The sequence below is a fragment of the Choloepus didactylus genome, chromosome 2 (assembly GCF_015220235.1).
Source record: "Choloepus didactylus isolate mChoDid1 chromosome 2, mChoDid1.pri, whole genome shotgun sequence".
Classification (NCBI taxonomy): domain Eukaryota; kingdom Metazoa; phylum Chordata; class Mammalia; order Pilosa; family Megalonychidae; genus Choloepus; species Choloepus didactylus.
The window spans coordinates 156,517,451-156,542,930 of record NC_051308.1 but is presented as its reverse complement, the minus strand read 5'-3'; the positions used below and the strand labels follow the sequence as shown (position 1 = coordinate 156,542,930).

The window sequence follows — 25,480 nt, the reverse complement described above, 5'->3', positions numbered from 1 at the left end:
AGAGCAGGTTTATTCCTAGTTTAAATTTATTCAAATATAATATTCTGTAACTAATAATCTGGCTTTTTATTATCAGGCAATTACCCATAGCAACCAAAGTACTTCTGGTTCTGAAATCATATTACTAACAGATGGGGGAGATAATACTACAAGCTTTGAAGAGGTAAAATGAAGTGGTGCCAATCATACATACCATTGCTCTGGGACCTCCTGCTGCCAAAGAACTGGAGACTGTCAAATATAATGGGTAAACCTTTGGAATATAGTTTGGATAGAAAATATATTTCCACCACTCCAGGGGCTCTTTCCCATTAGACTACTAATTTGCTCAAAAATTCCCTTTCCTAAAAATTAATCTACTCTTGTCCCTTCCTTGTCATCCAAATTAGTATCTTCCCTCCTTTTTTTCTTCCTCCCTTTCTCTCCCTCTCTCCCCATCTTTCTCTCTCTTTCCCTTCCTTCACATACCAGCTTCTTCTAATATTATTCAACATTTGCTGTCTTCACGTCATAATCTAGCTCACATGACCTCCTGCTTGGGCTACTTCAATAATCTCCCAGCTGGTTTTTCTGCCATTTATTAATTCAATAAATACATATTGATTGGTGTATACATGGCAGCCACTTGTGTTAATTCTTTACCCCTGCAATTCATTCTTTCCTAACACCTCATACTCAAATGATTCTTCATTAACTCCTATATTATTCATTTTATGAACTTAGCAACTTTTAATTTTTCTAACCTTTCATTCCCTAATTGTTTTGGTATATCATAGACTCAACTAGAAAATAAGAAGCCAGTTCAGAAGAACTGCCATAAATTTCATTTTTATAATATTATTTAATGTTTAGACAAGCTTTACTAATATAGCAGACACTTATGTCTGGTAACTGATTGCCATAAAAACAATAAAATTTGACCTGTTCTTTAAAGTTTGCTTTATTCTTACATATTTTGAGCGAAGTTTTAGTTATTGTAGGATTACATCTGAAACACTGTGGTATTGAAAGTTCCTAAGATTCTGGGAAATTCATCTTTTGCAAGTTTAAGAAGAATTTTTAAAAAGATTTTAAAGTATTTTGATGAGAGCACAATAAAAAATATGATTTTTCCCATTCAAATTATTTTAAAAGTAAATTAAATTCCATTTTAGGAGGATATCATTTTTATGCTGAAAAAGACACAAATGGCCTTGATGCTTAATGAATTCATCTAGAAGTGGCAGCATATCTCAGTAGGCCGTTCAACTTAGTATATCAGGAAAATTATTTGCTTTTTCACATTTGTAATAAATTTCTATTATCCTAAATATTAAATTTTCCTTTTCTAATAAATAACTCTTTTGCATGAAAATATTTCAGGTGTGCAAAAAAAAAAAACCAATATTTTGAGTTTTCTTTTCTGTGATACTCATAGCTACATTTTCTTGAATTATTCTATTCTTCATAATTATAAATGCTTTTTATTTGCAAAATTCTTCAAAATAATTCTTAGTTATTTTAACTGAAATCTTAAAAAAAAGGAATTTAAAATTACTCTAAATTTTGAAAGGTTATTAACTATTATAACAAACAGGTTTTATTTATGTGTTTGTTGTTTTTGCTTATGTAATAGCTGGAAAGTAAAGCCTTAAAGATTACAAGAAGGAAATGAATAAATGGCACAGTGCCTGTGGATAGTATAATTGGAAATATTCTTTTTGTCATCACAAAACAATACAAAAGCCAAAAATTCTTTTTTCAGGATGCAAAAAGAAAGAAAGAGAAAATCTCAGATTTCTAAGAAGATAAGCTAAGTATTTCATCTGCCTGTCTTCAAATACCAGGTATTGCAAAGAAAAGTCTATACTTTGATTTTCTCCATGCTTTATCAATTTCTAAAAGAAGAGGAAGGAGGAAGGAGAAGGAGGAAGAGGAGAGATAGAGGAAGAAGAAGAGGAAGAGGAAAAGGAAAAGGAAGAAGAAAGGAAAATATCATACACATTGCCAATATTAAAAGAGCAGCAGACCACTTGTCATAAAAAAGAAGCCAAAGAAAATAATTAAAGGTTAATATTCATACCATTTACTAGTTTGTAAAACCAGGTACTAAACATCATTAATGTTACCATGCTTAAATTTCTAAATAACTTAATATTCCAAACAAGGAGTACGAAAATATTAGCGAAACTCTTAAGCAGATATCTTTGATTTTCAGATGGGCACTTGGACTTACTGTCTTCTAAATAATTATGCCAATTCTCAATTGCTAACTGTGATAATGACCACTAGAGCAAGAAGTCCTAGTGATTGCAGCTGCTCCTAGTGATTGCAGCTGCTCACATGAGTGAAAATACAGCCCATTACTCTAGCCCAATGATTGTTTATGCATATCAGTCAAGGAATTTTTCCTGTTCTTGGAATCAATGTAATAGCTGTTATAGAAAACAGAGAAGGACATCAACTAACATTGGAGCTCTGGGACAATGGTGCAGGTAATAAGAAACTGCATCAACTTCCACTGAATTTATAACTCAACGACAGTCATGTGACTTAGACGTCAATACCTCCTATCTATGCTAATGAATCATATTATAAAGCAAATTAAAATTAATTTTATTATTTTAGCTTTTACCCAGTCATCTTAACAAGCCATAGTCATAATTTTTATGAATAATTTCAATTTTCCCATGGAATTTAAGAGTATAATTTTTCTCTATTTTCATTAATGTTGGTGTTTCACACATACTTTCCTCAATTTAGTTACATTTTCCTAGTTTTTCATAAGTTTCCTTTATGAAATAATAATAATAGCTAAGATTAACTGAATGCTTACCATGAATTAGAATTTTCCAAAATCACAGGGTTAGAAAATGGCCAAGCCAAGTTTTGAACCCAAAAGGTCTGCTGCCAGGGTTCATGTACCTAAAACATTGTTCTATGCTGTCTCCCAAATCATTGTTATCACCAGTGCTCATAAACAGTTGTGACTGTCATTTTTACATTGTTTGGTGGTTAAATATTACATTTCAATATCAAGGTGCCGTATTGTCAAGAATGATGGCATCTATTCAAGGTATTTTACATATTACTATGGAAATGGTAGATACAGTTTAAAAGTACACATCCAGGAAAGAAAAACTACAAATAGGTTGTTTAAGATGGCTACAGAATGAAGCTCTGTATATACCAGGCTATGTCAAAAATGGTAAGTGACATCAAAATAGAAATGTGACATTTGTTTAGTAAATTATATATGACAAGCATTGAAAATATAATGTATATGGAAAACCTAAGTATACAGTTATTTAATAATTTGTATATTTGAAAATCATATTCCTATTACTGGACTTAGCCTAGGACTTTGCTTCCAGTGTTTTGCTCACATCCACCTCAGTTCATTTCATTTACATTTTTTAAGAAAGCTATCAAGGCTGGGGCAAGATGGCAGAGTGGTGAGGTGTGAAATTTAGTTACTCCTCTAGGGCAGCTGGTAAATAGCCAGGAACTATGTGGAACAGCTATATCAAGGAAGTCTGTGATCAGTCACACATCATACAACAGTCTGGAATGGGTGGAGTGGCTGAGATTGCAGTGAAACCTGTAAGTTTCCTTGGCTGGGAGGGGGGAAATGTCACCCCTACCCCACAGGCACAGCAGACTTTATTGGAGCTAGTTCCCCAAGGGAAAAATTAAACAATCTATGCTGGGAAGAAGGTGGGGGGGGTCAATCCAGACCCAACTGCAGAATTAATTAACAAACTTGGACTGCTGAATAAAAACTCCAAGCACAGATAAGCTGAGACCAGGCATGAAAGAATCTGGGAACAATCAGCCTGGCAGAGAGGAGGCAAGGCTAACAAGAACAGGAAAAAAACAAAACAAACAAACAACAACAAAAAAAAAAACACAGAATTTTGGAATTGGAGGTGATCAGAATACTGGAAAAGGGCTGGGCCCCAATAAAAAAAAGCACTTAAAAATGGGTACCAACTCCCATCTGCAAACCTGGGAAGCTGGAGTCCCATTCTGAAAGCAGGTTTTTGTTTTTGTTTTTGTTTTTTTCCTCTTTTCTTGCTCTCCAACTCTTTATCTTTTTGCATTTCAATAGCCCATCAGAGTTCCTGCCTCAGCCTGGCCCCCCTGCAGGGAGGAATTAAAGTGTCTCAGAGTGAAAGAGATAATAGCCTAAAGAGCTTATCTTTAAATAGTCTATACTGGGACTGACAAAACTTGGGGGCAGGGAAAGACCTTGAAAAGGGGCTTTTTTTTCTTTTTCTTTCTTTTTTTTGTTTTTGTTTTGTTGGGTTTTTTTTAAAATAACTATTCTAAGTAGCTCCTTACAGAAAGCCTTGATTATTTGCAATTGGCCACTGGACCCAGGCAAGAGTGGAGCTAAGATAGCTCTGAGAGACAAAGCAATGAGTTTAGCCTGAAGGGCATAACTTCCAAGGTGGGGCCCAGTGCAGGTGGCAGCCCTCTTTCAGAGAACTCAGTGCCCAGGGACTGGAAAACAGAAACCACCTTGAGTCAGCTACACCCCTGGCAGGGACAAGGCCTGCAGGGAATTAAAGGCACCTGTGGCATCTCTTTACACTGGTAGGTAGCTGTGGGCTGACAAGCACCACCTGCTGGATGGGATAGGAGAGGCACAGAGACTAGAGGCTTCACAGAAGGGTCTGACGACCTGCAGGTACTTATTCTAAAGGAAATTCCATACCCTCCTCCTGAGACCTGGGCCTGTCTGTACTGAGAAAATCCGATTGGGATCAATCATATATGGGGAGACCCTCTCACATAAAGGTTACATAGAGGTAGAGCAAGAACCAGAAAAACAAGAGGTGAAAAATTTGGATCAACTAAACAGAAGCTATGGTAAAGTTCTAGAATAAGTTGAACTGAATGCCAAAAGGTGAATAACAAAGCCAACCAACAAGAGAACACTAGGTAAAAGAGTGAAAATGAACTCCAGAAGAAACCAATCAAGAAAATCAAATGCCAAGACAGCTAAAAATAACGAGCCATACTAGGAAACATGAAAATATGGACTGGTCAAAGGAACAAACTAACAGTTAAACTGAGATCCAGGAGTTGAAACAACTAATTAAAGATGTTCAAATAGACCTCCTAAACCAAATCAATGAGTCGAAGGAAAATGTGGCAAAAGAGATGAAGAATACAAAGAAGACACAGGATGACCATAAAGAAGGATTCATAAGCTTCAAAAAACAAATGGCAGAACTTATGGGAATGAAGGGCACAATAGAAGAGATGAAAAACACAATGGAGACATAAAACAGTGGATTTGAACAGGCAGAAGAAAGGATCAATGAACTACAAGACAGGACATTTGAAATCAGACATACTAAAGAACAGATAGAGAAAAGAATGAAAATATGAGCAGGGTCTTAGGGAGCTGAATGACAACATGAAGCACATGAATATATGTGTTATGGGTGTCCTAGAAGGAGAAGAGAAGGGAAAAGGGGCAGAAAGAATAATAGAAAGAATAATGACTGAAAATTTCCCAACTCTAATGAAAGACATAAAATTACAGATTCAAGAAGTACAGCATATCCCAACAGATTAGACCTGAATAGACCTACTCCAAGAGACTTACTAATCAGAGTATCCAATGTCAAAGACAGAGTAACTCTGAAAGCAGCAAGATAAAAGCAAACCATCACATACAAGGAAACCTTGATAAGACTATGTACAGATGTCTCTGCAGAAACCACAGAGGCAAGAAGGATATATTTGAGACACTGAAAGAGAAAAACTGCCAACCAAGAATCCTATATCCAGCAAAACTGTCCTTCAAAAATGAGAAACATTAAAATATTTTCAGAAAAACACACACTGAGAGAGTTCGTGAATAAGAGACTGGCACTACAAGAAATACTAAAGGGAGTGCTACAGGCTGATAAGAAAAGACAGGAGAGAGAGGTTTGGAGAAGAGTGTATAAATTATGACTATCAGGAAGAGTAAAAGAAGAGAGAGAAAAAAATAAGATATGACCTATAAAATCCAAAACACAAAATGGTAGAAGAAAGTACTCCCCTTACAGTAATGATAACTCCCCAATAAAAAGTCATAGACTGGCAGAATGGATTCAAAACAGGACCCAACTATATGCTATCTACAAGAAACTCACTTTAGACACAAGGACAAAAATAGGCTGAAAGTGAAAGGTTGGAAATAGATATTTCACCACCCAAAGAACAAGCAGAAAAAAATGGGAGTAGCTGTATTAATATCAGACAATTACACTTCAAAGGTAAAAAAATTAAAAGAGACAAAGAAGGACACTGTATATTAATAAAAGGGTCAATTCATGAAGAAAACATAAGAATCATAAGTATTTATACACCAAGCCAGAGTGCCCCAAAATATATGAGGCAAACACTGAGAACACTGAAAGGAGAAGTAAATACCTCTACAATAATAGTAGGAGACTTCAATACACTGCTCTCATCAATGGATAGAACATCTAGACAGAGGGTCAATAAGAAAACAGAGATGTTGAATTGTATGATAAATGAACTAGACTTGACAGATATTTATAGAACAATACACACCACAACAGCAGGATACACATTTTTTCTCAAGGGCTCATGGAACATTCTCTAGGAGAGACCACAGGTTGGGTCACAAAACAAGACTCAACAAATTTTTTAAATATTGATATTATACAAAATGCTTTCTCATATCACAATGGAATGAAGTTGGAAATAAATAACAGGCAGTAGGTTGTAAAACTCACAAATATATGGAGGCTAAAAAACACACCTTTAGAAAACCAGTGAGTAAAGGAAGAAATCACAGGAGAAATTAGTAAATACCGTGAGGCAAATGAAATGAAAACACAACATACCAAAACTTGTGCGATGCAGCAAAGGCAGTTCTGAGAGGGAAATTTGTTGCCCTAAAGGCCTCTATTAAAAGACAAAAGAGAACAAAAATCAAGGAATTAACTGCTCACCTGGAGGAACAAGAGAAAGAACAGCAAACTAACCCCAAAGCAAACTGAAGGAAAGAAATAACAAAGATTAGAGTAGAAATAAATGATATTGAGAACAGAAAAACAAGAGAGAAAATAAAAAAAAACAGAAGTTGGTTCTTTGAGAAAATCAATAAAATTGATGGGCCCTTACCTAGGATAACAAGAGAGGGGGGTGCAGATACAAATAAATACGATCAGAAATGGAAAGGTGACATAACTACTGGCCCTTTAGAAATAAAGGAGATAATGAGAAGATACTATGAGCAACTATATGCTAATAATCTAGACAACTTAAACAAAATGGGCAACTTCCTAGAAAAGCATGAACAACCAACCTTGACTTGAGAAGAAATAGACAACCTCAGCAAACCAATCACAAGTAAAGAGATTGAATCAGTCATCAAAAAGCTCCCAAAAAAGAAAAGCCCAGGACCAAATGGCTTCACATGTGAATACTACCAAGCAATCAAGAAAGAATTAGCACCAATCCTGCTCAAACTCTTAAAAAAACAAATTGAAGAGGAGGGAAAGATACCTAATTCATTCTATGAAGCCAACATTACCCTAATACCAAAGTCAGACAAAGATGCTACAAAAAAAGAAAATTAAACACCAATCTCTTTAATGACTATAGATGCAAAAATTCTCAACAAAATACTTGCAAATTGAATTCAGCAGCACATTAAAATATACAACACAACCAGGTAGGATTTATTCCAGGTATGCAAGGCTGGTTCAACACAAGAAAATCAATTGATGTAATACACCACATCAATAAATCAAAGCAGAAGAACCACAGGATCATCTCGATTAATGTAGAAAAGGCATTTGACAGAATTCAACATCCTTTCTTGATGAAAACACTTCAAAGGATAGGAATAGAAGGGAACTTTCTCAATAGGATAAAGGCAATATATGAAAAACCCACAGCTAACACCATACATAATCAGGAAAGACTGAAATCTTTCCCTCTAAGATCAGGAACAAGACAGGGATGCCCACTGTCACCATTGTTATTTAACATTGTATTGGAAGTTCAGCTACAGCAATTATGCAAGAAAAAGAAATAAAAGGCAAATTGGAGAGGAAGAAATAAAACTTTCACTGTTTGCAGATGACATGACCCTATATGCAGAAAATCCAGTAAAATCTACAGCAAAGCTACTAGAACTAACCAATGAATACAACAAAGTGGAAGGGTACAAGACCGGCATGTAAAAATCTGTAGTGTTCCTATACACAAGTAATGTGCAACAGGAGGATGAAATAAAGAAAAAAATTCCATTTATCAAAGCAGCCAAAAGAATCAAGTATTTAGGAATAAATTTAACTAAGGCCACAAAAGACCTATACAGAAAAAACTACAAAAAACTGCTAAAAGAAATCAAACAGGACCTAAAAAAATGGAAGAGCATACTGTATTCATGGATTGGAAGAGTAAATGTAGTTAAGATGCCAATTCTACCTAAACTGATTTATAGATTCAATGCAATACCAATCAAAATCCCAACAACTTACTTTGCAGAAAGAGAAAAGCAAATAACAAAATTTATTTGGAAGGGCAAGGTGCCCTGAATAGCCAAAAACATCTTGAGAAAGAGGAACCAAGTGGGAGGTCTCACAGTACCTGACTTTGAAACATTACAAAGCTACAGTGGTCAAAACAGTCAGTACTGGCATAAGGATATATATACTGACCAATGGAATCAAATTCAATGTTCAGAAATAGACCTTTGCAACTATGGACAATTGATCTTTGATAAGGCATTCAAGCCAAAGCAACTGGGACAGAGCAGCCTCTTCAATAAATTGTGTTTGCAGAACTGGATAGCCATATCAAAAAGAATGAAAGAGGACTCCTATCTCAAACCTTATACAAAAATTAACATGAAATGGATTTAAGACCTAAACATTAGTGCTAAGACCACAAGACACTTGGAAGAAAATGTAGGGCAATATCTTAAGGATCTGGTGATAGGAGGTGGTTTCCTAGACCTTACACCCAAAGTGTGAGCAACCAAAGAAGAAATAGATAAATGGGATCTCCTCAAAATTAAACACTTTTGTACATCAAAGGACTTTGTCAGAAAAGTAAAAAGGCAGCCTACACAATGGGGGACAATATTTGGAAACAACATATCAGATAAAGGTTTAATATCCTGAATATATAAAGGCATCCAACAACTCAAGAATAGAAAGACAAACAACTCAATTAAAAAATGGGCAAAAAACATGGACAGACACTTTTCTGCAGAAGAAATACAAATGGCTCAAAAACATGAAAAAAAAAAAATGGTCAACTTCACTGCCTATTAGGGAAATGCAAATCAAAACCACAATGAGATATCATCTCACACCTACCAGAACAGCCATTATCCAAAAAACAGAAAATTACAAGTGCTGGAGAGGATGTAGAGAAAGAGGCACACTTATTCATTGTTGGTGGAAATGTAGATTGGTGCAGCCACTCTGGAAGGCAGTGTGGTGGTTCCTCAGGAAGCTAAGTATAGATTTGTCATATAATCTAGCAATTCCATTACTAGGTATATACTCAGAGGAACTGAAAGTTAAGACATGAACGGACATTTGTAAACTGACATTTATAGTGGCATTATTCATGATTGCCAAGAAATGAAAACAGCCCAAATGTGCATCAATGGATGAGCAGATAAATTGTGGTATACACACACTATGGAATATTACACAGCTCTAAGACAGAACAAAGTCACAGAACATATAATAATGTGGATGAACCTTGAGGATGTTATGTTGAGCAAAGTTAGGCAGAAACAAAAGGACAGTGTATGGTCTCAGTAATAGAACTAACATTAATGAGCAAACTGAGAGTTGAAAGCTGAGAACACAGGTTATCAGGAGATGTAAAGTGGGTAGAGATCAGGCATTCAATGCTGAAGGAGTATAGAATGTTCAACAGGATTGATTGTATAGATCCACAAATGGATAGCAAAATACTGTGTGACGGTAGCACAATATTGTAAGTACACTGAACAAAGATGTCTGTGAGTAAAGCAGAAAGAGGAGGGCTAGGGGCATGTATGACACCAGAAGTAAAGAGAGACAATAAAGACTGGGACAGAATAACTTAGTGAAAACTAGAATGGTCAATGATTGTGAATAAACATACAAATATAAAAATGTTTTTACATGTGGGAGAACAAATAAATGTCAACCTTGCAAAGTGTTGAAAAAGGGATGGTATTGGGGGAAAATAGAATCAAAGCAAACTGGAGTCTATGGTTAACAAAAACATTGTAATATGTTTCCATTAAATGTAACAAAGGCAATATACCAAAGCTAAAAGTGTATAAGAGGAGGAAATAAGGGAGGGATATGAAATTCTTCATTGTGGTGGTGTTGTCTGACCTTATTATTATATTGTATTCTACAGTTTTTTTAAATTTTTTATTATTCTTTAACAAAAATGTTTTGTAGTGTATAAGTTCAAGTGCTGATTGTGGTGATGAGTGGATGTATATGATGATACTGTGAACAATTGATTGTACACTGGATTATTGTATGGTATGTGAATATATTTCTGTAAAATTGTAGGAAAAAATATACACAGGGATAAAAGTGCTGGAGAAAACATGGAGAGAAGGATGTACCGATTTACTGTTGGTGGGGAAGTAGAATGGTGTAGCCTATCTGGAGGACAGTCTGGTGGTTCCACAAGAAGCTAAGCATGTGGGTGCCATAAAGTCCTGCAAACTCATTATGAGGTAGATAATTGGAAGATCTGAGAGCAGGGACATGAATGGACATTTGCTCACTGGTGCTTATGAAGGCACTATTCATGATTTGCAATGGGTGGAAGTGGCCTCAGGGTACATCAACTGACGAATAGAGTGGTGAAGGGTGGTGTATGCATACAATGGAATATTGAGCAACTGTGAGGAGTGAAGCTGTGAGACACGCAACAAGGTGAATGGATCCTGTGGACAGCATTTTGAGTGAAGTACGCCAGAAATGAATAGACAAAAATTATAATGTCTCACCAATATGGACTAACTACAATGTGTAAACTCTGAAAATTGAAACAGAGCACAGCTTATCAGGGGAATGCTTATTGTAATGATCCCTAGATTGTAAGCTCTTACAGCACTCACTTCTATTCCTGAATTGCAATGGGTATCTCCAAATTCGGAGATGCTGATCTCTTTGTGTATAACCTGTTCAGTCTCTGGAACTTTGGGTATCTGTGTGACACCTGAAACTCAGAGCTAGAGCTCAGCAGCTATGAATGTCAGTAATAGCAACTATTAAAAATAGTAACAGCTGAATGTCAGTAATAGCAACTATTAAAAAAGCTGAAAAAGAGTCCAGACTTCAGTTAGAGATACGACTGAAGCAAATCTGGTTAGGACTAAGGCAAACAGACCATAGGGTAAAGAATGATTTTGAGTGTGTTTTAGAACTTCAATTTCTGTGTGGGATCAAGAGAAAAGATGTTTATTTGGTGCAGGATATATATCTTCTACAGTACACTAAATAATTTAACTTGTATAGTCAGTTTATTCAATCACCATAATTACATGGAACTTTGAATAGGAAGTGAGATCTGGTAGGCTTGTACAGGTTAGTGTGAAATAGCAATACATCCCAAAGAAATTTGGGCAGAGAATAAAAATATATTTGCAGGGCCCCCCTGAGGAGCTGGGGGAAAATGTGTAAATGTTGGATGACCCCACCTGGGTTATTGCTGATATTCTCATAAACACTGAGGACTGACAATTTGGTATGGCAGGCCCTTAATCTTGGGGCTTGCCATTATGAGGCTTGATACTCAAAAGGAGAGGCTAAGCCTACTTATAATTGTGCCTAGGAGTCTCGCTCAGAGAACCTCTTTATTGCTCTCCCTCCAGCTAAGCCAACTCGGAAGGTGAACTCAGTGTCCTCCCCCCTATATGAAACCTGACTCCCAGTGGTATAAATCTCCCTGGCAATGCAGGATATGACTCCCAGGTATGAGCCTGGATCTGGCATTATGGTATTCTGAAAATCTTCTTGACCAAAAGGGGGAAGTGAAATGAAACAAAATAATGTTTCAGTGGCTGAGAGATTTCAAATGGAGTTGAGAGGTCACTCTAGAGGTTGTTCTTATGCACTATATAGATATCCCTTTAGGTTTTAGTGTATTGGAATGGCTGTAAGTAAATACCTGAAACTGTCAAACTGCAACCCAGTAGCCTGGATTCTTGAAGATGATTGTATAAGTACGTAGCTTACATGGTATGACAGTGTGATTGTGAAAACCTTGTGGCTCACACTCCTTTTATCCAGTGTATGGATGGATGAGTAGAAAAATGGGGACAAAAACTAAATGAAAAATAGGGTGGGATGGGGGAATAGAATGATTTGGGTTTTTTTTTTAACTTTTATTTTTTATTATTTGTATTCTTTTTGGTGTAAGGAAAATGCTCAAAAATTGATTGTGGTGATGAATGTACAACTATATGACAGTACTGTGAACAGTTGATTGTACACCATGGATAATTGTATGGTATGTGAATATATCTCAATAAAACTGAATTTTAAAAAAAAACAACTATTGAGCACCTTCTATATGGCAAGCACTACAGTAGATACAAAGTTACAAAATTACAAAGATACAGAGTTACAAAGATAAATAAAATGCAATACTTGTTCTCCAAATATTTACATCCAAGTAGAGACTGATAGGTAAAAAGATAGTTTTGGTATAGCATAATGTCTCCTCATCAATTTTAAAAAGACAACTTAAACAGGTTTTTTTTTCTCACTGAAAGCTGCTTTTTCTATATCTTTTATCATCTACAGCTGCCAGATGAGTTGACAAGGTAGAGAATAGACATGGCAATATGAAAAGTCAAAATTACTATTTTTGGTAGGTAACATTATACCTAACCCACCCAGACGTGAATTCAAAGTTGATGTAGAAGAAGCTGAAGTAGAACACTTCAGTCAATTAACCTCTGGAGGATCATTTACTGAATCAGGAATCCCTCCTGATAATCATGCTCATTTGTTCATACCAGGTACAATTGCAGACCTTGCAGCTAAGTTGAAAGGAAATCATATTCAACTTTCTCAGACTGTTCCTGGTAATATTTTTGATAATGGAAAACTTAAGTTTGATATTACATTCTAAACTACACTAAATCACTTTGGCTTACATTTGCTAAGAATTTCCTAATGTCCCATTTATAAATAACATTTACAGTGCTGATTATGGGCTATTATTCACCTTTTTTCATATATGAAAACTGAAGCTCCAATTGATAACTGGCCCAAATTTCTTCCGTATCTAGTAACATAGCTAGAATTCTAACATAGCCTTGTCAGATTTTGTTGTGCCAAACTGCCTCTCAGTTTTAACCATTTTAAAAATTACTTTGAGAAGAAGAAGTTAACAGCTTTCTGTTATATTCTTTTCTTCCTAGAGAAATTTTTTTCTAAGTATTTTTGTACTTGAACTATTTCATTTATTTATTAACATCTTTTTTAGTTTTAAAAAATTTAGGTGATGAAAAATGATCCCTACTCTCAATAGTCAATTGAGTGCAGAAGATACACAAGTAAAGAGAAAATTTGATACAATGTGATCAGAGATATGCTTAGGAAGGCACTGAAAATGGTTAGTGGTTGTTTCAGTTTGCTAAAGCTGCTGGAACACAATATATCAGAAATGGGTTACCTTTTACAATGAGGATTTATTAGCTTACAAATGTACAATTCTAAGGCCATGAAAATGTCCAAATTAAGGCATTAAGAGGAAGATGCCTTCTCTGAAGTAAGGCTACTGGGATTTGGGCTTCCTCTGTCAGACTGCAAGGCACATGGCTGGCATATGCTTGTCCTTCACTCCTGGGTTTCACTGATTTCCGCTTCTGGTTCTAGTGGCCTCATCTCTGAGCTTCTCTGGTTCCCTCTTAGCTTCTCCAAGGGCTTTTCTCTCTAAACTCTCTCTGGGCTTTTTCTATCTTTTATCCTCTCATAAAGGACTCCAGTAAAAGGATTAAGACCCACCTTGAATGGGGTGGGTCACATTTCAATTGAAATAACCTAACCAAAGGGTCCCACCCACAACAGGTCTGTACCCATAGGAATGGAATAAAACAATATGGACTTTTCTAGGGTACATAGCAGCTTCAAACCAGCACAGAAGAGTACAGGAATAAATCTTAAAAGGCTTCCCAGGGGAGATTATGCCTGACCCGAGACTTGAAGAAGGAAAGAATGTAGCCAGGTTGGGTGAAGGTGTCCCAGGGAGACAACTGCATCCTGGGAAACCTAATAGTTGGAGGTATTTCCCATGGAGTTTGAACAAATTTCAAGACCAAAATGTCTCATTTATTCAAAATTTCTAATAGCAACTCATCTTCATTCCAGAAAGCTTAAATTACTTCTATTTTTGCTTTAAACTTAAATGAGTTCAATTGGTATCTACCATTACACTATTGTGCTAGATAAGCAGTTTCCTAAAGACTAAAGCCAATCTTGCTCTTTTGCCTTTAAGATAGAAAAATGAAAGCAATATGCAATGTTGATATACAGATCTCAGGGGTTGTCAGTGCTGAAATACCACAGGTTCACTGCTCTTTCTCCTGAGTTATGATAAACTCTTCACTGTAAATTCTCAAAAGAAAAGAAGCTTTTTACTCTTCCTTAGAATATTATATATAAATTCTTTTATCATTATTATATAAGGGGGGGATTGTTCAAAATTCAGAGAAACATTGAATACAAATATCCAGAAGGAGTTCTGTGTACTTCAATGTTCAAAACTCCTATTATGACAGCTACTGAAATACATTAATTTCCAGTGCTGTAACCCTTAAACATAAAGCAGAATTTAAAAAATGAAAAAATACTGTGGGGACTCAGGGCCCAGGCAGGCCCCCTCCCCTCCATAGTGAAAATGAGTTACTTCACATAGCCACCTGCTTGACTGGGACAAATGTTAAAGGTCATCAGACCTCCCCAGGGAGGGAAAGAATGCACAAATGGTATCATAAACAAAGCATTGAAACTTCCCTCCCCTGATCACTGTTGATAATAATTTACCACGCCCCTGTGTTACAAGATCCTGCCAAAACTCTATTCTCAAACCCAATGGAACTCCTTTGTCCTAATCCTTATAAACCACCTCCTGGCAACCCCCACTCTTTGTGGAGTACTAACTTCCATCTTCTCCAGCTGGAAAGAGTTCACTCCTGTCCATAAGCCTTATTAAATTCATGTCTAACTCTGTGCCAGGCATGTTCTTTCTTCAGTCTTGGGGCTGAGCTGGGTTGGAACAATTGGTGAGCCAGCCAGGAGACCAAGGAGCTGCCAGTCATAGCGGGCATGAGTCATCCATGTGGGGAGGAGTGGCTGCCCTCCTAGACAAATGGAGACAGCCACAAGAGTATGGGGATACCCTGAAAACTTCAGCAGGGATGCTAACTGTTTTGCAACAAATAGCAGGACAACTAAATTTGAGTAAGAAGAAAAGTGACCTCCAAATAATGGCAGCCATGGTATGGCCCCTTTTAGGAGACTTCCAGATGGCTACTAAGGCAGAACAAGTGGTGAAAGCTACTGTGTGATGTTTAAAGAAGTAAAACTAGAAAGAGACATGTACCTTGCCCAGGAAGAAATGAAGGCCTCTCTGACCAATCACCTGCTCTGAGTGGACAATCAGTTAGAGACTCTGGCATGCAGATACACCCAAGTCAAAGGTTGTATGTTGCCTTGGGCTCAAGTCAAGAAGATTTTAGTTACTCAAGGTTTGGACCCCAAAACATGGGACCCCATAGACTCCTTCTTGGAAGAGGAAGGGGAGAAAAAATGGGAGATAGAGGAGGACAAGGAGCCCCCAGCATGTGTGCCCCATAATACAACAGAAATGTAAGGCAACATCAAAGCCCTGGGGTTCAGCAATTCCAGCCTCCTGAACAGAAATTACATGTTACTATGAGATACTATACTGCTGCTGAATTGGATGACTGAGAGCAGCAGTAGGCAAAAATATGGAGTCCTTACCCAGTTGGCTTCTGAGGTTATGGGACACTGGTGCAGAGGAGGTAGTGCTTTCTGGAGTGGAAATGAATAGACTGGCATCTATTACAACCCACCCTTCACTACAACAATGCTTGTATGCTACCTCAGCTAATGCAAAAACCACCTCTTTATAGGTATGGCTGATTGATGGGTGGAAGGCTGCATGGCCTAATGAAGGGGATATACCACACAATACCCCCCATTGGCAAACTATGGAGGAGCTACAGATGTTTTAAAGGGGCTGGGAATGAAACACACCATTTGTGTCACAGCTTTTGTAGGTCCTGACACTGAAGTTTTTACCACAAGAATGAAAGCAAGGGTTTTGAATACTGCCTGCAACCATTACTATGGGTCTCTCATATCTGTCCTAAGTCTGCTGGTAGTACAGACCATTTCCCTTGAGCTCAGGCTGTAGCCAACCTTGAAGAATAGGAGAGCATAAAAGGAGGCAGGAGTGATGGCATTGGGAAAGGCTCCCTGTGAGCATGACGGCCCTAATTGGGTATCCTGTGAGCAGATGTGGGCAGATCTCATCACTGCAGACTTAAAATAAAAATTATAGATAAGCAACCTAACGCAGTGCTAGTAAAACTATGGGGCAAACTGCCTAAGGGCCAGAGATTTACTAGAGTGAGCTCCCAAACCTCTGAGAGAGAAAGAAAGTCAGGAAAGAAACCTCTGTTCAGAGCCCAAGCCCAGGAGTCCTCTGCTCCCCCACAAGAGGTATGGCAAGCCCCTTCCCTTCTTCCATAGGGGGTAGGTCGAGATCCCTGAGTGTAAACAATAGCTGGGGACCTCCAGGATTGGAGGCCACATGTAGAATTAACCATTTACTTGTCCCTTACTAACCAGCAGCAAGTGTTAGCATTAGTAGATACAGGCACTGAATGTACCTTAATCTTTGGGAATGTAGCCTGATTCCCTGGGCCAGTACTAACTATAGACTGCCATGGCGGGGGGGGGGGGGGTCCAGGCAAAGTGGCACAGTGTAACTTTATGAATTGGGTGATCCCCCCCAAAAAAGTGTATACAGTATATATTTCCCCTTTACCAGAATAAATTCTAGGAATCCATCTTCTACAGAATGCCACACTGCAGACTACTATAGGGGAATTCACCTTCCATGAAGAGTGATCAAAGCAGTCTTAAAGGGGAGGCAAAATGGTCCCCAGTAAAAGTGCCCCTTCCTCAGAGGGTCATGGCCACAAAACAATGTAAATTTCTGGGAGGGCACCAAGAAATATCAGCCACTGTCAAAGAGTTGGAGTGGGTGGGGATAATAATACCCACCTGTGCTGGTTTGGATATATTGTGTCCACCAGAAAAGCCATGTTCTTTGATGCAATCTTGTGGGGGCAGACTTTTTAGTCTTTTGATTAGGGTGGAATTTTTGATTGAGTGTTTCCATGGAGATGTGACTCACCCAACTGTGGTTGGGACCCTTGATTAAATTATTTCCGTGGAGGTGTGAACCCCACCTATTCAGGTGGGTCTTGATTAGTTCACTGGAATACTTAAGAGAGTTCAAGAGCCAACACAGAAGCTGTTACTTGGAGACACTTGGAGATGCAGACAGAAAGACGTTTGGAGATGCTAAGCTAAGAGATGAAACCCAAAGTTTGCCCCAGAGAAGCTAAGAGACGACTTCCAGATGCTTATAGAGAAATGCCCTGGGAGAAAGAAGCAAGGACACACAGGAGCTGAGGGAGAGGAACAAAGAAGTCCAGAGATATTTTGGAGAAAGCCATTTTGAAATGCAACCTGGGAGCAAAGGACCAACAGATACCAGCCAAGTGCCTTCCCAGCTGACAGAGTTGTTCCAGACACCATTGGCCTTTCTTTAGTGAAGATATCCTCTTGTTGATGCCTTAGTTTGGACACTTTTATGGCCTTAGAACTGTAAATTTGTAACCTAATAAATCCCCTTTATAAAGCCTATCCATTTCTGGTATTTTGCATAACAGCAGCTTCAGCAAACTGGAACACCTCCCATAGCCCTTTCAATAGTTCTGTATGGCCAGTACAAAAGTCTGATGAAATGTAGTGCAGAACAGTAGTTTATTTGGAGTTAAACAAGGTAACACCACCTTTGTATGCCACAGTCCTGAACATTGCTGGTTTAATAGAAGAAATTAGTACCCAATTGTGTCAATATCACTTTGAATTGTATCTTGCTAATGCTTTCTTTACTATTCTTCCTAAAAAAAATCATGCCATCCTGCATTCACCTTCTCCTGGGAAGGCCAACAGTGGACTTTTACTATGCTTCCCTAAGACTATGTACATAGCTCAACTATCTGCCATGGTCTCGTGGCAAAGGATTTGGCTAAGTGGAAAAGTCCTGCAAGTGTAACTCTATTTCACTACATGATGATGCCATGTTAACCAGTAACTTTCTTTCAGAATTAAAAGAAGCCTCAGGCTCATTGCCATCTCACCTTGAAAGTTAGGGATGGGCAGTCAATGGCAACAAACTGCAAGGCCCTGGCTGCTCTGTCAAATTCTTGGGTGTTGTATGGTTGGGTAAGACAAAAACTATACCTTCTGTTGTAGTTGATAAGGTGCAATTTTCCCCATGCCACAAACGTCAAAGCAACTAATGGCTTTCTTGGGGTTGTTGGTTTTGGAGACTTTTTGTTCCTCACTTAGCCCAAATGTTAAAACTTTTTAATGTTTTGATTAGGAAAGGTCATCCCTGGGAATGGGTCACCTCCAAACAGGCTACCTTTGAAAAGGCAAAAAAAGGCAATAGCACAGGCATAAGCACTGAGGGGTGTATTGGATGTAGACAGCACTGGTATTGGCTTTGGGTGGGATCTGTGGCAGTGGCAACATTCTAAATGAATGTGCCTTGGCTTCTGCTCACAATTATGGAAAGGGGCAGAACTGAGATACAGCCCCCTGGAAAATCAATTGTGTTCTGCATATAATGCCTTATTGCAAATGGAGGGACTGACACAGAGATGCCCAGTCACCTTGAAAACAGCCATCCCTATTCAGGGGTGGATCATTGTTGTGGCTTCTAAGCAACACTCTGGCAGTGCCCAACTAAGCACAGTGACCAAATGGAAAGCCTACTTGCTACAGTGCAGCGTTTTCAATATACAGCCCTGTGAGGGCAGAAATGCACAGCGTCCCATATAGAATATTCAACAGCTAATATTGAAGCACCTAAAATAGCTGTTTAACTGTCTGCTATAGAAGGTAGGAGTACCATTCTTGAGTCTGCTTGATACACTGATAGGTCCACTAGCAGGCAACCTCCCACATGGATAGCTGTGGGAGTACAACCCAGTATTGACACTTTATGTTGGGAGACTGGCACCATGCAAAGCAGTGAATGGGCTGAGTTAAGAGCAGTGTGGATGGTAATAATGCATGATCCAGGAGACATGCTAACCACCTGTACCAACAACTGGGCTGTTTACAAAAGCTTTATGACCTGGATAGCAATCTGGAAGCAGGAACAATGGACAATCATAGGTTACCCCCTCTGGGGACAAGAATTGTGGAAAGACATCTGGGATGCCTGCCAATAAAGAAAGGTAACTGCTGCCAGCAGCTAGCGGACATCACTAGAGAGTGCCCTTCATGTCCTGTTTTGACCACGTAGGCTGCTACACCACGTGGGCCACATCAATCAGTCACAAATTCCAGTGACCTGGTGGCAAGCAGACTACATCAACCCCCTTCCACTCCCAGAAGCAGAGAAGTATGCTTTTACTGCTGTGGGCACAACCATAGCACATTTCTTAACTTTCCCAGTAGAGAAAGTGAACCAGTGGGCTACCATATGCTGTTTGGAAAGAATGAGAGCTCTGTATGGCATACCTACACAGATAGACAGTGATTGGAGGACCCCTTTCACTGGACAAATGACCCAAGCATGAGCCATGGTCTATGATGCAATGCGGACTTTCCTTCTACCTTATAACCCTATAGGTGCAGGCCTCATTGAAAGAATGAATGGTTTGTTAAAGAAACAGTAAAAGATAAAAGGTCATTGCAGCAATGGACTAAAAGGCTCCCTCAGGCCTTAACTCACTTGAAAGCAACACCACTGGGCTGCTACACCTGCCCCCATTGAAATGCTAGTGGAAAGAACAATGCAAGCATTGAGAATACAAGTTCAAGGGACAGGCACCTTACAGCCTAAGAAGTGAAATAGTAATAACTTGATGTTGCCTGTGCCTCAGACCATACAAAATGGGGAAAATGAGGTCCTTTGGCCTTGGTGCTGGCTTATGAAGCCACTTTGGTTAGGAATCCTAAGTCCCTGGGGAATAGGAGTTACCCAAAATATTGTAATAAGACCTCAGTCTATTCAGAAAATGACTGTTAAAATCTTTATCACCAATCTGTGGCCTCCTATTCTCACAGGAATCTTATGCATGACTATTTGGACCCTTCTTATGCCCAAATTAACAATTGACATAATGGTAGAAAACTCTCAGAATTTTCAGGGGGAGAGTATCTGGTATTTAAAACCTCCCCATAATGAATCTTGAAGACATAATGCTGAGTGAAATAAGCCAGACACAAAAAGAGACATACTGCATGTTACCACTAATGTGAATTCTGTGAAAATGTAAAATCAATATTTTATATTGTAGAATGTAGGGGACATAAGAGATAGACAGTGACTAGTGAAGGGGAAATGATAAGCTGATAAGAACATATAAGCTATTGAGGGTAATCTCAATGTTATGTGAATACTCAGGAATGATTAAGGTCTGCAAACTTTCTTGGGTATGGTAGACTCGTGTTGGAAGCAGTGTAGTTATTTTATTTGTTTTTCTTATTTGTTTGTTTTGTTAGGGTTTGTTAATTTTCTTGGGGTATGGTGGGGACAAGTTTGAAGCAATACTGTTATTCTAGGTTATCTGTTTTTCTTAATCCTTTGTTTTGTTTTGTTTGAATTGGTTTTTTTTTTAAGTTTTTAATAAAGTAAAAAAAAACTATTGCATTAAAAAATTAGCTTCAATGTAGTTATTTTAGGTTATGTGGTTTTTCTTATACCTTTGATTATGGTTTGTTAATTTTCTTGGGGTATGTTAGGAACATGTTGGAGGCAAGGTATTTATTTTAGATTTTTTCTTATTCCTTTGTTTGGATATGGTTTATTAATTTTCTTGGGGTATGGTAGGAATATATTGGAAGCAAAGTAGTTATTTTAGGTTATTTGTTTTCCTTAATCCTTTGCTTTGTTTTGTTTGAAATGTTGTGGTTTTTTGTTATTTGTTTTAATTTTTCAATAAATAAAGCTGAAAAAAAAAGGAAAAAGATTTAAAGAAATAAAAATAAAACTTCCCCGTAATGGTCCTCTGCTAAGTACATTGTTATCAACCAATGGAACTGTAGCATGTATTTTGTTAAATAAGCAGGAATTACCCTTTATTGTTCCCCATAATGGGAAACATCATCCCATTACCATAATGTGGTAACTCATGCCCACAATCAAACCCACTGTTGGGTTTTCGTGGACTTGTCATCAACTGGTGTTACCAGCCTTCCTTGGATGGTAATCCCTGTGAATTGGACTGCATGGAATACCTTGCTGGCCTGGCAGAATTCAGCACATACATAAAATTAATCAATTATAGGCAGAACTCTTATCTAAATGGTTTGATTCCCTTTCTCGGCCATGGTGGCAACTCTGTGGGGTTGTTATCTCTGTGTGGGGGACTTCTAGCGTTCTGTTGGTCTTATATACTGTTATTGTGGAATATGGATGCAATGTCTTCTATGGTCAATGTAGTCTGCTGTATGTGGGTGGATTGTTTGTACCCAGGGTCTGGACCCCTCCCCTCCATAGTGAAAGTGAGTTATTTCACATCGCTGCCTACTTGACCAGGACAAATGTTAAAGGTCATCAGACCTCCCCAGGGAGGGAAAGAATAAACAAATGGAATCATAAACAAAGCACTAAAACTCTCCTCCCCTGATCACTGTTGATAAGTCTCCACACCCCAGCATCACAAGACCCTGTGAAACTGTATTTTCACACCCTATGGAATGTCTTTGTTCTAACCCTTATAAACCACTCCCTGGCAACCCCTGCTTTTTCTGGAGTGCTAACTTCCATCTTTTTTGGCCAGCTGATGCCAGCAAGAACTCTCTCCTGTCAGTAAATCCCATTAATCTCATGTCTACCTCCTTACCTATTGTGTTTTTCAGTCTTGGGGCTGAGTTGGGTTAGAACAAATACCAATACTGCCATTGAAAAGACAACAAATGAAATTACCTGACCAAAAATTTAATTTTAAATTCAATTCAGTCAAGATCAAGTCTTCAGCTCTAGACTGGGTTCACAATAAATGTTCCTCATGCTGATTAAAGGAAACAAAAGTAGGAGGAATGCATTACATATGGATACAGGGAGAGAGAGGACCTTACCATGCTTAATCACAAATGCCTAATATAAGTGGGATCTAGTCTCTCTCTCCTTGTGACAAATAGGAAGCTGTAATAGTTGCTATCAAATGTCACCTTTGGACATTGAAAAAGTAAAGTTGTAGCAGAATTTTAAAAAATAAGTGAACCATCTATATAACCCTGAGTAAAGCACTTAAATTCTCTTAGGTTTAATTTCCATGCCTGGAAAATATTTAAATTAGGCTAATTCCATCACTTTAGTTAGCAACTTAATAATGTAATAATTTAGTAACTGTTTTGATGGTAGACAAGAGCTCAAATACATGCCTACCACAGTACCAGATACTATAGGGGATACAAAAGGAGTATAAAATATCGTCTTTGCTCTCAAAAACAGCAGGATCAAATTGGAATGAGAAATTGAACCTGCACAAAACAATACAGAAAGCAGAAGTACTCCATACAAGAGGATTTCATGGAAGAGTTCATGGAAGATAGCTTCAGGGTGGACGAAATACTTGGATAAGACTCCAAAATAGTTGGGCCTATATTTGGACCTTGAAGAATGAGTACAATTTGCATAAATAGGTAAAGGGGGATCAAATTCCAGGCAGTAGTGGCAGGGAGAGAAGGAATAAAAAAAATATGATCAAGGTCAAAGAAAGCAAAAATTCACAAAGGAGGATTTAAATTAAAATAAAGGATAGATCAAAGATAAATAGATATACCCACCTAAATGGAATACAGGCAGCATATGAAGAATACTAGAATGGACTGATAAGGCCTATTCATGGAGAAACTAGAACTAAGCAGAAGGCCAGAACTTTAAAAAAAAAAAAAGTAAATCAAAGGTATTCACCCACACACTCAAAATACCTTCAATATTTCATGAAAAAAATAAAAACAAAAGCTTTACTTCAATAAAGTATATTTGATGTTTTATTGTTCATGGCATTTCAGAACATGAAAATTTATTCTTATATCCATGGCTCTAGTAGATTTCAAAAATGTTGAAATCAAGCATCGAGATCAGTATTCTGCTTTCCTTTCTTGGTGAAATTATAAACTGCTTTAATAGCTAATATTTCAAACATTTATTAAGTCCCAGACATTGTGCTACTGCATTATCAAATATAACCCTCTTAGATAGATAGATAGATAGATAGATAGATAGATAGATAGATAGATAGATAGATAATTTGTTGAAGGAATTGAATAACTAGATCTCTATTTTACATACAAGAAAACTTTAGGTAAGAAAGGTTAAAAATGTTCCTTTGTTACGCAGGTAGGAAACAGCAGAATTAGGGTTCTAGTCAAGGGTACAGTTCAACTCAAGGTCTGTCTAGCTCTTGAGCATGCTTCCCTCCACCCCTTTATTACAGAAGTGGGTTTACAAAACAATCATGCAGAAAATGCAGGATTCCCATGTATCACCCTGTTATTAAAACATTGCATTGGTGTGGAACATTTGTTACAATTGATGATAGCATATGTTTATAATTGTACTATTAACTATAGTTCATGTTTAGCTTAGAGTTCACTGTGTAGTGCAGTTCCATGAGTTTTTAAAAAGTTTTTTAAAAATTTTTATTGTTACTATATGTATATTCTAACATTTACCCCTTTAATCACATTCATATATATACAATTTTAGTCCTTTAATTACATTCACAATGTTGTGCTACCATCACCACTATTAATTACCAAAACATTTCCATCATTCCAAATAGGAATGTGGTATATTTTAAGCCTCAGCTTCTCATTCCATATATCCACCCCATTCCCTGGTAACCTACAATCTAGATACTGATTCTATGAGTTTTTGCATCTACATTTATGAGATATTGATCTGCAGTGTTTTTTTTTTGTTTTGTTTTGTTTTTTTTCTTGTGGTATCTATATCTGACTTTGATATGAGGGTTACATTGGCCTTGTAGAATGAATTAGGGAATGTTCCTTCCTCTTCAATTTTTTGAGAGAGAGTGAGTAGAATTGGCATTAAGTCTTCATGGAATGTTTGAAAGAATTCCCCTGTGATGCATCTGGTTCCAGGCTTTTCTTTGTTGTGAGGGTTTTGATTATTGATTCAATCTCTTTACTAGTAATTGGTTTGTTGACATCTTATTGATGTACAGTTGTTCATACCATCCTCTTAGACTCCTTTTTATTTCAGAAGGATTGAAAGTAATGTCCCCTTTACGTTTCTGATTTTAGTTATTTGTATCCTCTTTATCTTTGTCAGTCTAGCTAAAGGTTTCTCAATTTTATTGATCTTTTCAAAGAACCAAATTTTGGCTTTGTTGAGTCTATTGTTTTTGTTTTGTTTTGTTTTCTATTTCTTTTATCTCCTATCTAATCTTTGTTATTTCCTTTCTTCTGCTCACATTGGGTTATGTTTGCTCTTCTTTTTCTAGTTCTTTCAGTTTTGAGGTTATGTCTTCTTTTTTAATGTAAGCATTTAGAGCCATAAATTTCCCTCTCAGCACTGCCTATGCTGCATCCTATAAGTTTTGGTTTGTTGTGTTTTCATTTTCATTTGCCTCAAGATATTTCCTAATTTTGCTAAAGAATTTCAATTTAACTCATTCGTTGTTTAATATGTTGTATAATTCACACATATTTATGAATTTTCCATTTCTCCCTCTGGTACTGATTTCTAGCTTCATTCCGTTGTGGTCAGAAATATACTTTGTATGATTTCAATATGTTTTAATTTATTGAGATTTGTTTTGTTAGGACATATGATCTATTCTGGAAAATGATCCATGTGCACTTCACAAGAATGTGCATTCTCTTTTTGTTGGGTAAAGTATTCTGTATATGTCAATTAGGTCTAGTTGGTTTAGAGTATCATTCAAGTCTTGTTATTTCCTTCTTGATTTTCTAAACAGATGTTCTATCCATTATTAAAAGTGGTATATTACATTCTTCTACTATTAAGGTAGAACCGTCAATTTCTCCCTTAAAATCTGTCAGTATTGGCTTCATATATTTGGGGCCCTGCTGATAGGTGCATATATATTTATAATTGTTACATTTTCTTTTGAATTGTCCCCTTTATAAGGACCATCTTT

The 25,480-nt window shown here is 37.4% G+C and overlaps 1 pseudogene; it reads left to right on the top strand.

Annotated features, from left to right (window-relative positions):
* Positions 1–25,480, top strand: part of LOC119513683 — a 50,761-nt pseudogene that overhangs the window by 16,023 nt on the left and 9,258 nt on the right.